An 11,281-nucleotide genomic window follows, 5' to 3' on the forward strand; every position below is an offset into this window, starting at 1 on the left:
CCTTTGAACCATCAGTGGCAAACAGTGGAAGAGATTGGTCAACAGGAACAGCAGTTGAGCTTGATGGGGACACAAAAGGACATGGCAGGGTGAGCATTTAGATAGATATTGCAATTATTGGCTCATAATGCTTTATCCTCTACTGAACCATGAAGTTAAATGGCTTTTTTCCCCTTAAACCCAGAGGCAACCATACCGAATTCTCTCTATTCTCCCAGTATCAAATCTAACACTTCAGCATACCTTAAGGCTTTAGCAGTACATATAACTTCTGTCAAATCCAGTTCATGTGCTATCAAAGACTAAGGTGGGAAAATACTCCTGGAAAACTGGAAAAAAGCCCACACCACCAAATCCCAACAAGAACTTACCACTAATTTCTCCAAGCAAGGTACTTCACCACCACCAGGCAGCATATCACAGACCATAGCTTCCTCGGGTCTAAAGCACTTGCCATGCAGGAACATTTGATTAGAGAAAGAGTGTCTTCAGCATGTCTCACAAAGGGTTTCCTTACTGGTTTAGCTTCCTCCATCCTCCACACCTCTTCTCCTGCTTGCCAGCTCCTTCTGTTTGCGCCTACCAAAGCAGAGAGCAAAGGATGAAAACAATTCACCATCTGAAAGGGAAAATAAATAACAGCTGCTGAAGGCTTCAAAGTTAAGCAAGGAAGTAATTAGTGGAGCAGCTGAAAGAGGAGGACACCAACAAAGGGTGTGAAAAAAGTCACACGAGAGAAATAGGGAGAGATAATGAAAAGTCTATTAGCAGCTTCAAGGCTGGTCTTGGATGCTATCTTCCAGTTACTTCTTCCCACCCTGTCCCTGGAGGAGTGGCTTTCTTTCAAACCTCTTTAATATTTGAACTCTGTGCAGCTCCCTGTCCACAGACAGGGATCTTACTGTTGCTTTCTCTCTTGTGACTGAGAAGGCCACTGGAAGTCTCAGCACTTGCTTTCCCCAGACAAAACAGCTGGATTTCAGTTGTTCAACCCCATCCTAGTTATGCAGGCAGTGACTGCAAGTCAGAGTTTTTTACTCTACAGCACTGTCTGCAGTCCTGCCCTGCAAAGTAAGAGGACTCAGATGACCATGCTGAAGAAGGGCACAGACAGACCTTTGGAGAAAGGAGAAACATGACATGAAAGCCTGCTAGAGCAGTGCAGAGGGAGGCTTGGCTGGTGTCGATTCAGAACATGAGACTGTAATAATATTTGCCTTCAGTTCAACCTCATATACTGCGTACAAAAGCCTCTGTTCGAGTAGAGGCAGGGCCAGGGAGACATGAACTGAGAAGAGCCAAGAAACTCAAAGCAAAGTCCCAAACCTCTTTGTACGGAAATCTAACTGTTTTGGAAAGAAGTAAAAACACACTGAAAGCAGAGACAAGGAGAGTGCAGGGCAGATTTCTTGCCGCATTTTCCCAGTTTTCCGTGACACTATTCAAGAAGGAAAGAGCAAGCGCATGCGTGTTCCACAGGAAGGGTTCAAACTATGCATTTTTCCCACTCATTTAGAGGACCAGTTTGGCTGTCAGAGCAGCTTTGGTTTCCTAGATAAATAAAATTGTAGTGTTTTTTCATAGTCTGCAGGGTGGGAAGGAAAGAACCAGCAGTCAGGCAATCTAGGCCTCACCCTGCCCCAGTTTTGACCTGGGATGAGCCACTTGCTCACATGGCTCAGGAACAGTCATGAGGGGACACACGCCACTGCTATTGTAGTCATCCAAACCAGGAGACCTTCAACACCTCCCTAACCTACCTTTACCCCACAAGTTTTGAGGGTTGTTGTGCAGCACATGGAATGCCAGGGACTTCAAGAATACCTGATCTTGGCACTCCACCAAAAAAAAAAATCAACAAAATGATTGTCAAGAGAAGGGCAAACTAGGTCCAAGGCCTGAGGGGTGTTAGGACACAGGGTGTTATTTCTCCATCCCTCACCTAGACCATGTTACTTTCAGCAAAGAATTCGGATAACTGCCTTGGCAGAAGTTGGCTTTGTAGTGCATGAGAAAGACTGGTCCCTTGAGAGACATTGGAGCCTGTACACACCACTAAATACATCAGACACTCAGTTTGGTCATATGAATGCTGGCAACCAAGCTTTCTGGGCAACAAAGGCCACTGCAGTGGTGCTGAGGCACCAACAGAATATTCCAGTTGACTGTTTTTCCAAACATGTTTGAGAAGGTTCAGGCAGGCTTACCTGCCCCAGACACTACCTCTTTCTCCTTGAGGTGCATTTAGTCAGACAGCAGGTGTTTTATATTTTAAAAAAAACATTCATCAAGTAGGAAAACATTTGTATAGGCAGGTTCACCTCAGAGGACTTATTTTCTTTCTCCCTCTTTTGTGGGAACAAAGAGCCTTGTACCAGACTCTGGAGCTACTCACTAGCTAATGCTGTCTAGATGTTAGACTGTGTGCAGTGAGAGCTGGGCTGTAGGGCTGAGGTTCTGCTGGAAGACAGCTGCATGTCCAGCTCCAGGGAGACAGCACACCCATGTGCATGACACTGGTAGGCTGAGGCAGGAGAACAAAGGTTAGGAATACTGTGCCTAATGATGCATCTTCCTCATAAAGGGACCATCAAAGCCTAGCTGCTCTGTCAAGGACAGGGAGCCAAATATCAAGCATGGTAACAAGGTAAGCAGTGCCAGGCACTTGCCAGCCAACACACAGCCCCACAATACCTGAGCAAAGCAAGCAGAACAGGCATGAAGATGCCATCTAACTTCAGCTGATCAGTGGAATCCACATCATCATGGAAGTCCCTGCTGATGGGGTGGGTCTGAGGTTAAGTTGGGGTGTCAGGTCAGGGTCAGATACAGTTCAGACATCACCAAGCAAGTCCATAGTGAAAAGGTACATCCTAGGTCAAAACAAAACCAGAGTTAGCAGATGAGACCACACCATCAAGGTCCACAGCAGAGCGCTAGCATGGCTTGTTGGAAGTACTGGCATACATTCCTACAAAATAGCTCAAGGAGAGAAAAGCAGCTCAGATCTGAACTTAAATAGGCTCACAGAGCCCACAGGCGGAGAACGTGGGTGGGAAGCCCAGGTGAGCCTAGTCAGGGCCATTCAGGCCGGTTACTGGGCTCACGGCCAGCTGTCTGCCTGAAGCAGGGTTGTGTTGAGTACAAGCAGAGACAGCAGATGTACCAGTTAAAACCCTCACAAACAAACAGAAAGGCCCCAAGGACAGATTTCGGCTCTCACGACTGCCGTTTATGCCATGAACAACCAAAGAGGACTTTCTTACATGAGGAGCTCAAAGGACTGAAATTCAGCAACTGGTTTTCCCATAATGTCTTAATAAAAGGCACTGCTAAAAGCGTCTCCTGTTGCTTCTGTGTTGCTCCTGCCCCTAAAATGGTATCTAGTGATCCTAAGTCCTAGCTCTTAGCCACATCACTGCCCTTGCACACTTAGACTCCAGGCTAATCAACAGGTTGAGAAACCTTGACTAGTAAGAGATCACTTAAGTCCAACTAATGCCAGCTTCTGAGCAAAGCTTGTTTTCTGCTGCCTGCAGCCTTTCCTTCCACTAGATGCAGTTCCTCATTTGGCAGTGTCAAGGTGATCCATGACAATCCAGAGTATCTTCAGTTTAACATATGATCCGCTCTGCAGTTACTAGCCAATGTGTTAGCTCAATGGAAGAGTGCTTATCTTTCCTTCCAAGTTACAGACCACCCTGCAGGCATAGCCTTTACTGACCCAAATACCCAAGGGACAGCAGTGACAGAAAGATACCATGAACTTTCTCATGAAAGCATCATTTTGCAAGTGAACTTGGATACACTACATATACTGCTAACACTGCAGAGTACCCTACTGCTGGACAGGGAAAATTAGGCTGCAGCTGCTTCACTGCATTTAGATAAGCCACCACAGTTCTAAAGACCATCTTAACCACTTTCAACTCTGACAAGTTGCTTCCATTCACTAAAATGAGAAAGTGCATGAATCCTGCTCACTGCTGAAACGTGCTGCCAAAGAGTAGTATGTCCTCTATTATACAACCTGAAAAGGTGAGGCTCAGAGAAGTTCCAGTGACCCAGATAGCCCAGCCACCTAAGGGGTCCCAGCCTAGTGCTCTGCTACGTCATGTTGCCTTTAATTTTCCTTTTACACACTGATCACTGAACTGAGACCAAAAATTCTCCTCCATATTTGCTGGGATTTGAAAACCGGATGCAAGCCCTGTGAGTGCAGCCTATTTCTAAATAGCCTACTCATTTGTTTTGTCTGTAGATTTTTTTCTTTTGATCTCCAGAGCTATTCAATGTTCAATTGATATCCAGAGATGACTTGATGCAGTTCACTTTGGTTTGAATTGGGCTTTGAAACCAGTGACGAGGATGCACTACACTTCTGCACAAGATCTTGAGGAAACAGCAGGGTAATTTATGAGCCAGGCTACTACTCTTCAAAGGATAACATCTTCTCAGCAGCAGTCCCTTTTCTTCAAAGGAAAATCTGCCTTTGCCTTGTGAACATGCATTTTTAGGTACATACACCTAACAAGTACTTATTTCATACCATGTCTGTGGCACGTGTGTGTCACAAGGCCAAGTGACAGTAATCACCCCCTCAGTGTTGGAAGAGATGTTGTCTGAAGATGACTGCTTCCAACCACTTTGCAGTTGAAAGAGGGATTGTAACATACTCTGTGCAAGGGATGGCCTGCCACAGGTCTGTGTTTGAGCAGGAGTGGACAGCATGCCAGCATCTGACAGAGGAATGGAACCTATGGGGATGACTCTGGCAGCAAGGAGTCTCCAGGAGAAACAAGCTCGTGCAGATAATTGGAAGGGCAGGACTGTAGTGCTGGCTTGGGAAAGCTGTGGCTCTGCCCTCGTGGCTGATGCTGGACAACTCATTTCTCTGGCCCCCTTTTGTGACTGGACTTATCTGGAAAATACCAGAATGACCCTAATTTGCCCCTCAAAAAACTCTTCAGTGTTTCCCCTGCTGTTGAACAGAGATGTGAATAATGGCCTTGGATATAGCCTCCAGGCTGATGTGCCTGCATCTTCAAACTGCCTGCCCAAATAGACTGCATGGTGCACAGTGAATGTTATGTGGTCTGGACTTGCTTGGGCATCTTGGTACACTGAAGACTGGCCTCCAGCTGTCCCATAGCTGTGCTTCTGATTCACAGCTTCAGTAGATAATAAAGCTGGCCTTGGAGACAGGCAAGAGATGTCTCAAACTGTGGCTGATACTGTCTTGACCCAACAAACTCTAAACCTTGCACACACCAAATAACAGGACACAAACCTGAGAGGATGGAATAAGTGGGCATAGTCGATGTCTGGCAGGTGAGGATCAGGAATACATCTGCCCTGACCTAGGAATGACCTGGAGGTACATTGCATGATTCCAGCTCCATCTTTCCCTCCACATATTCCCTAGAACAACTCCCTCTTTTCCTAAGGGAAGCTGAATCCTTACACAAAGTGCCTTCTTCTGAGTGCTATGACAATGAAAATGCATCACAGATCTTGCTGGAATTAGCCCTAAGTTGGGGTTTAGCTATTCTGGAGCACAGATGGGGTCAGGTTAGGTTTTTCCCTACAAAGAGGAGAAGCCATGTGGTTTTTGTATAATTTGGAACATTTTCATACAGAATGAAGATTGATTAGATGCCTGGAGTTCCCCAGAAACACTGTTGATAGTGTTAGCAGCCTGCACACCACAAGAACCCATTCATAAAAAAAGAATCCTCATTTTAAATTTTTTTTCACTTTATGTTCTTGGAAAACAGAAGCTTATTGGGTAACTATCAGAGTTCCTTTTTCATCACCTTGTCATAAATCCCACAGGCTCCAAATTCCTTTAACAATCTCTCAGTTAATTGTGACTTGCCTGTTCTAATAAATAAACCTTTTTTTCCCCTTCCCCCTAAAAAAGCTGGAAATAGCCAAGAAGCACCTCCCCCTTGCCCTTGCTCTGAGGTCTGCTAATTGAGACATCAAAGCAGATGGAAAATCAAGGTTGTGCCTGTACAATCCCTAGGCATTAACCTCTCCCTCTAGACTATTTTGAAACAGAGCAACTGACTTTTGCCAACACAGATCCCCTCTGAATTTCAGCTATGCATTATGTTCTTCTATCACTCTTTCTGCAAGTGATGAAACAGCTGCTGTCTTTTACCCTGAGGTGGATGTACCTTGGTGGCAGGTGATGTGTTCTGGGATACATTTCATGCAAACTGACAGGCAAACTGACATCCCTGCCCAGTTCCACACTGAAGCCATGCTGCTGCTGGAAGGAGTGAACCCCCCACAGCCCCTCTGCATCCACAGGCTTTTCCGTCTTCATAAGAGCACTGACAGGTAACTGATATTGAAAGGTGTTATTGCTGTAAAGGGTAAACTAACGATGAAAGCACTGAAAAGTCATAGCCCATGAGGGTGCACTTGAAAAATGATCCCTGGGCAGATAGGAAGCGGCATTGCCTTAACTACACTGGATTGGTGCTTTGCTCCCTTATGGAGACCTGCAGACTTCACCAATTACTGGACTGCTTTTTGCAAAGACACCAAGATACCAGTCCGGGTCACCAGCTCAGCCCTCCAGGCTTTGTTTCATCTTAACATTAGCTGCTGGGCTGCCCAGCCTCCACAGCTAATGTCTTCTGGGCTAGCTAAATCCCCCACAACCAGCATGCTTGTCTCCTACAGTGGCAACATACCACAAGGCACCCAGACAAAAATGGTCACAACAGCAGTATTGTAGTTGCTCCATCCAAAGTGAGACTACTCTGTAGCTGATCATTGTTGGCCCAGAAAATGGATGGGAAGAGCTACACTGTAGGTTTAGCTGCCTTCCTTCCCTGGGGCTGAAGAAACTAGAGAGCAAGTTCACAGGAGGTTTAGTTTAGAAGGTGAGAGAAGTGTGCAGTTTCATTAGGGAAAGAGTATTATATATTCTTCCCCACACTGCAAAACTTGGCAGGGAAATAATTACAGAGGTTTTCCTGCCCCAAAGGCAGCAGCAGATCCACTGTGGTGAGGGGAGGAAGAAGGGAAGAGGTGAGGGATCTCTCTTCCTTTGCACTGTCTGTTGTGACAGGCACACCACAGATGACACGACAGGTAGCCATGGGAGCACACCTTCCCGATTATTGTTCCACTCTGAATGATGCAACTGCTCCCCAGATTAACCCAGGTCATTTTAACATCACAATGACACGCAGGAACATCTGTATGAGGGCCATTCTGTGCTCTGCATTTGCCCCATCCTAAACACAAAGCTTCACCGTGGAGCAATGTCTAATTCACAGTGGGACCCATGGGCACAAGGCCTCCCAGGGGCCACAAAGGGTCCACAGTGTTTTTGTAGCTGCTTGGACAGGGTAACATATGTGTCCCCCAAGTTATACAGAGCAAACAGGATGCATAAATTAGTGTTGCCCTTGGGCAAGAGCAGATCAGATGGTGCTTGTTTTCTCCCTAATTTGCTGGCATAGTTGTTCTGCTGGTGAATAACCCCAGCAAAGCCCCCTGGCACACTTTCACTCATGTTTAGCTCAGGCCTCCAAACACTGAACATTCAGGAGAGAAACTAAAACGGAAGCAAGCTTCAGTGAAAAGTTGGCCCCTAACACACACATTTAACCACTGCATGCACTGAGCACATGACTGTGCTTAGGACAATGTACTGCTCCCAAAAATGGTCTGTGGGTTTCTTTGTAGAGGGGATGGTGGCAATGGCAAAGCACCAGTGACAGACACAGCTCATAAGCCCCATTTCCCACAGTTTCTACCCTTCCTCTGTCATGTAAGACACTCCCACCAATCCAGATGCAAAATACAGCCTTAGAACAGCCTGTCCCTGACTTGGAGATCTTTGGTTGAACACTGCAGATTCAGCAAATATCAGTAGTAAAGGCAGAAATCTGCAGATTTCCCTCTTGAATTATCTGCAGGAGTTGACATCCCTGGGTAATGCGGAGTGGAAGTGTGACACACCACCAGCTCACAGTAAGCCATAGGACAGCTGAGCAGAGATCCTGCTTCAGCCAAGCACATTTGGCACACACTGCAGTTCTTCAGTGATGGGGCACCAGTATGTGATGTTCCCTGCAGTGTGTGACAACATGAGCATCTGACAACCTGGCTCGTAGTTTCAGAATCAGCCTTTTTGTCTGACAGATTATTAGAAGTGACCCTCATTTCTGGGAGGAGTCCCTCAAAACCACACATTGCCAGCACCTCGTTTCTTCTCCTCCTCCACCCAAGGTGTTGGGGTGCATTGTCTCACCTTCAACCTCCTGCTGATCCCCACCTACTGCTCAGACCTAGCAGAGTTATCTGGATGTCCAAGTCCTAGAGAAAAAGCCCAGCCATGATACTCAGCTTGAGAGGCAGAGACAAGCACCAGAGCGCCTCTCAAAATCTTCCTGGCAGGCTCTGACTTGGAGGAAAGAAAGGGAAAGAAGAATTTGAAAACACCCTTTCCCCTTTCAGAAAAGTGTACTGGAAATAGGTCTGCCTGCCAGCTCTTGTGGTGTAGTTGCCAGGCAGTAGTACTGCTTTGCAGTCCAGGATCAACAAACTCCACATTTGTATTCTCACCAGGGCCAGCATTATTACTGCCACAACTTAACACCCTTAAACAGAGACTGCAGCCACTGCAAGAGGTGTCTGGGGAACCAGGACAATCACAGCAACCAGCTGATGAAGGACCCCTAGAAAAGAGTGGCTGCTATAAACCTCATGAACAGGGTAGGCTCTTTCTTTCCTCTTGCAGATAGAAACCTAAATATCTGGTTCCCAGAGAGACGGATAAAGATGTGTAGGATGGAAATGGACCAACCATCTGAAGATGAAGCCCTTTGGATGGACTGCCTGGTGGCTTGACCACAGCCAACAACATTGCTCTAGTAGGATGCTGTCACTAGCACCAGGGGAAGTAGGACTGGAATCCACCACAATCTGTTGGCATAACCAAGCCCACTGCCACCTGACCAAGTGCCTCTAACTTTCTCCATCTCTCCTCATCATCTTATCCCTCTCCCTCTGCATTCATATCCTGACATGGTACAACCACCTGTTCCTCACTCTATCCTCCCAGATCTCATATGCCAAACATACTCGTTCTCCATTGCAATTGCCTTTTTCAGAAGAGCATCCCCACAGAGACTTAGTGACCCTGAAAAGGTTCCATAAAGCTAAAATCTCTGTAATTTTCTGCACACTTAGTTTCCCAATTGAGTCATTAAACCATTAAAAATACGGCATGAATTTGACTATGAGAATACTGTTTGTTTTGAATGCAAACAATGTTGCTGAAAATGTGGCTATCACAAAGCAGCAAGTGACCACTTACTTGTGTTCAGTCAGTGATTCAGCATCCAGCAAGCAGTTACAGACACAACTTCATTTGTGGCAGCAGAAATAAAATTGAGGTGCTGGAAACACTTTGCTTTTTCCACACACAGATTGACTTGGGTCACTGCAGAGAGCTGGAGCAGGCTTCAGGTGAAAGGGTTTAGACATGGCAATTACAGCCTGTAAGTCACCGTCAGTCAGCACGTGCAGAGGAGTCCCTTCATGGTGCAGAGCAAAGGCCAGCAGGAACAAGAGGATAACAGTTTGTTTGACCAAGGGTTTTCTTCTCACTCTTGATTCTTGCAGCCTTCTCTCAAAATGAGGACAGGATGCGAACAGAAAAAGTGCAAATTCCTTGCTTTGACCAGATCTTCTACTCTTCTGGGACAGAACCTTTCATCTTTTGACACAATGTCTTCCATCTGATCCTTCTGTGGTTGATGTTTCACAGGGAAATTCTTCATCAAGAGCTTAACGCTGAGCTTGTAGAACACTCTGTTCCCCCTTGTTTATTCAACAGACAGCTAAAGATACTCCGGCCACAGAGGTGGCCAAATCACCTCACTGCCTTCTCTCTGACAAGTTCATACCTGTGTACCATCATGGTTGCTGAAAAGCTGTGGATGGCTCCAAATCAGGGTTTAATTTTAGGTTTCCAGACTGTGTGTGATCCTGCCAAAAGAGCCTGGTCCAAAGTTTATTCAAGTCCACGATAAAAATGTCTAATGGTGTGAATGACCTTTGGATCAGCTCCAAAGTCTGTGCACTGATATTAGCGCTGGGGCTGGCTGGGGATTCCCTTTGGGAAGGCTGCCCAGTAAAGAGGCAGTTTTCTCAAAACTGAAATTTTCAGGGAGAAAACCATCCTGATTTGGAACCCTCTTTTCTTTCAGCATAAAGAAATAAAAATACACTTCTTTCCCTCTCTCTCTCTTTCTCTTTTTTTTTCTTTTCTTTCCAATTGAGACAAGTCAAGAAGCAGTATTTTCTTTAGGGCAAATTGAAACAAAATCAGAAAACTATGTTTTGGTTTGAACATGTTCAATAAACCATTAAAATCTCATTTCCCTATAAGTACACTGCCTCAATGGAGCTGTGGTTTAGATGTTTCATCTTTCCTGCAGGGTGTTTCCTAAAGGACTACATCTGACATGATGTGGAGTGGACCCCAAGCACTGTGAGATACGACAGTAGCTATGTCTTGTCCCCTGATATGGATATCAAGTTCCTGGATGAGAGCTGCCAGGGAGAAATACAATTCAAGGCTGATGTTTGGGTTGAACAGAGTTAAGGCAAATCTTTTGGGGTTAACTAAAGTGAAGCATGCCAGTTTGGAGCATGACAAAACAGTTACTTTAGATGAAAAAAATGTCAGAGTAAAACTTCTTTCCCTCTGCAAACCAAGATGTTTTGAAATTTAACTCCAGGAAAATGTTGAAAACATTGGTTTCTTCACCACAAGAGATAAACAAAGGTTTCAAGGGAGCAAACCTTTCTTTCACAGCGCTGCAACAGTAGGAAAGCAAGAAAGGAGATGTGAGAAGCTTACTGCTCTGTACCTGAAAAGCCATGCAGAAATGGGCACCAAACAGACACCCTCTCCCAGCAGCTGTCTGCCTCATATTCCCCGGATCCTTTCCCAGGATAACAGGCAATCCCTCAGGCTGGAGAAATTAAAAAATTGCCAGCTGATGGGAAATATTTTTGAGTAACCACCTTCCTGAATGCCCCAGCTCATCATGGCAAGAATACATCTCCAGGGCTTCGCAGGCTCTCTCGGATCTATTTTGACCTTCATTGCACCTTTGTCTTCCCCTAGGTCATTCATGGTTCAACTAAGGGAGGCCAGAATTCATTCCTGCCTTGAATACTCACCACCCATTTGACAGGCGGTGTGAAAGTGAAGTGGCTTGTGGAGCAAGCACTGGGAAAA

The 11,281-nt window shown here is 45.8% G+C and overlaps 1 long non-coding RNA gene across 1 annotated transcript; it reads right to left on the reverse strand.

Annotated features, from left to right (window-relative positions):
- Positions 1 to 394: 394 nt before the first annotated feature.
- On the reverse strand, positions 395 to 9,503 carry LOC128898548 (uncharacterized). Its single transcript, XR_008462880.1, has 3 exons — positions 9,347 to 9,503; positions 2,695 to 2,873; positions 395 to 579 (listed from the first exon to the last, which is right to left on the reverse strand). It is a non-coding gene; the product is annotated as an uncharacterized LOC128898548 (long non-coding RNA).
- Between the last annotated feature and the right edge of the window lie 1,778 nt (positions 9,504 to 11,281).

This window comes from Dryobates pubescens, chromosome 25 (assembly GCF_014839835.1).
Source record: "Dryobates pubescens isolate bDryPub1 chromosome 25, bDryPub1.pri, whole genome shotgun sequence".
NCBI lineage: Eukaryota > Metazoa > Chordata > Aves > Piciformes > Picidae > Dryobates > Dryobates pubescens.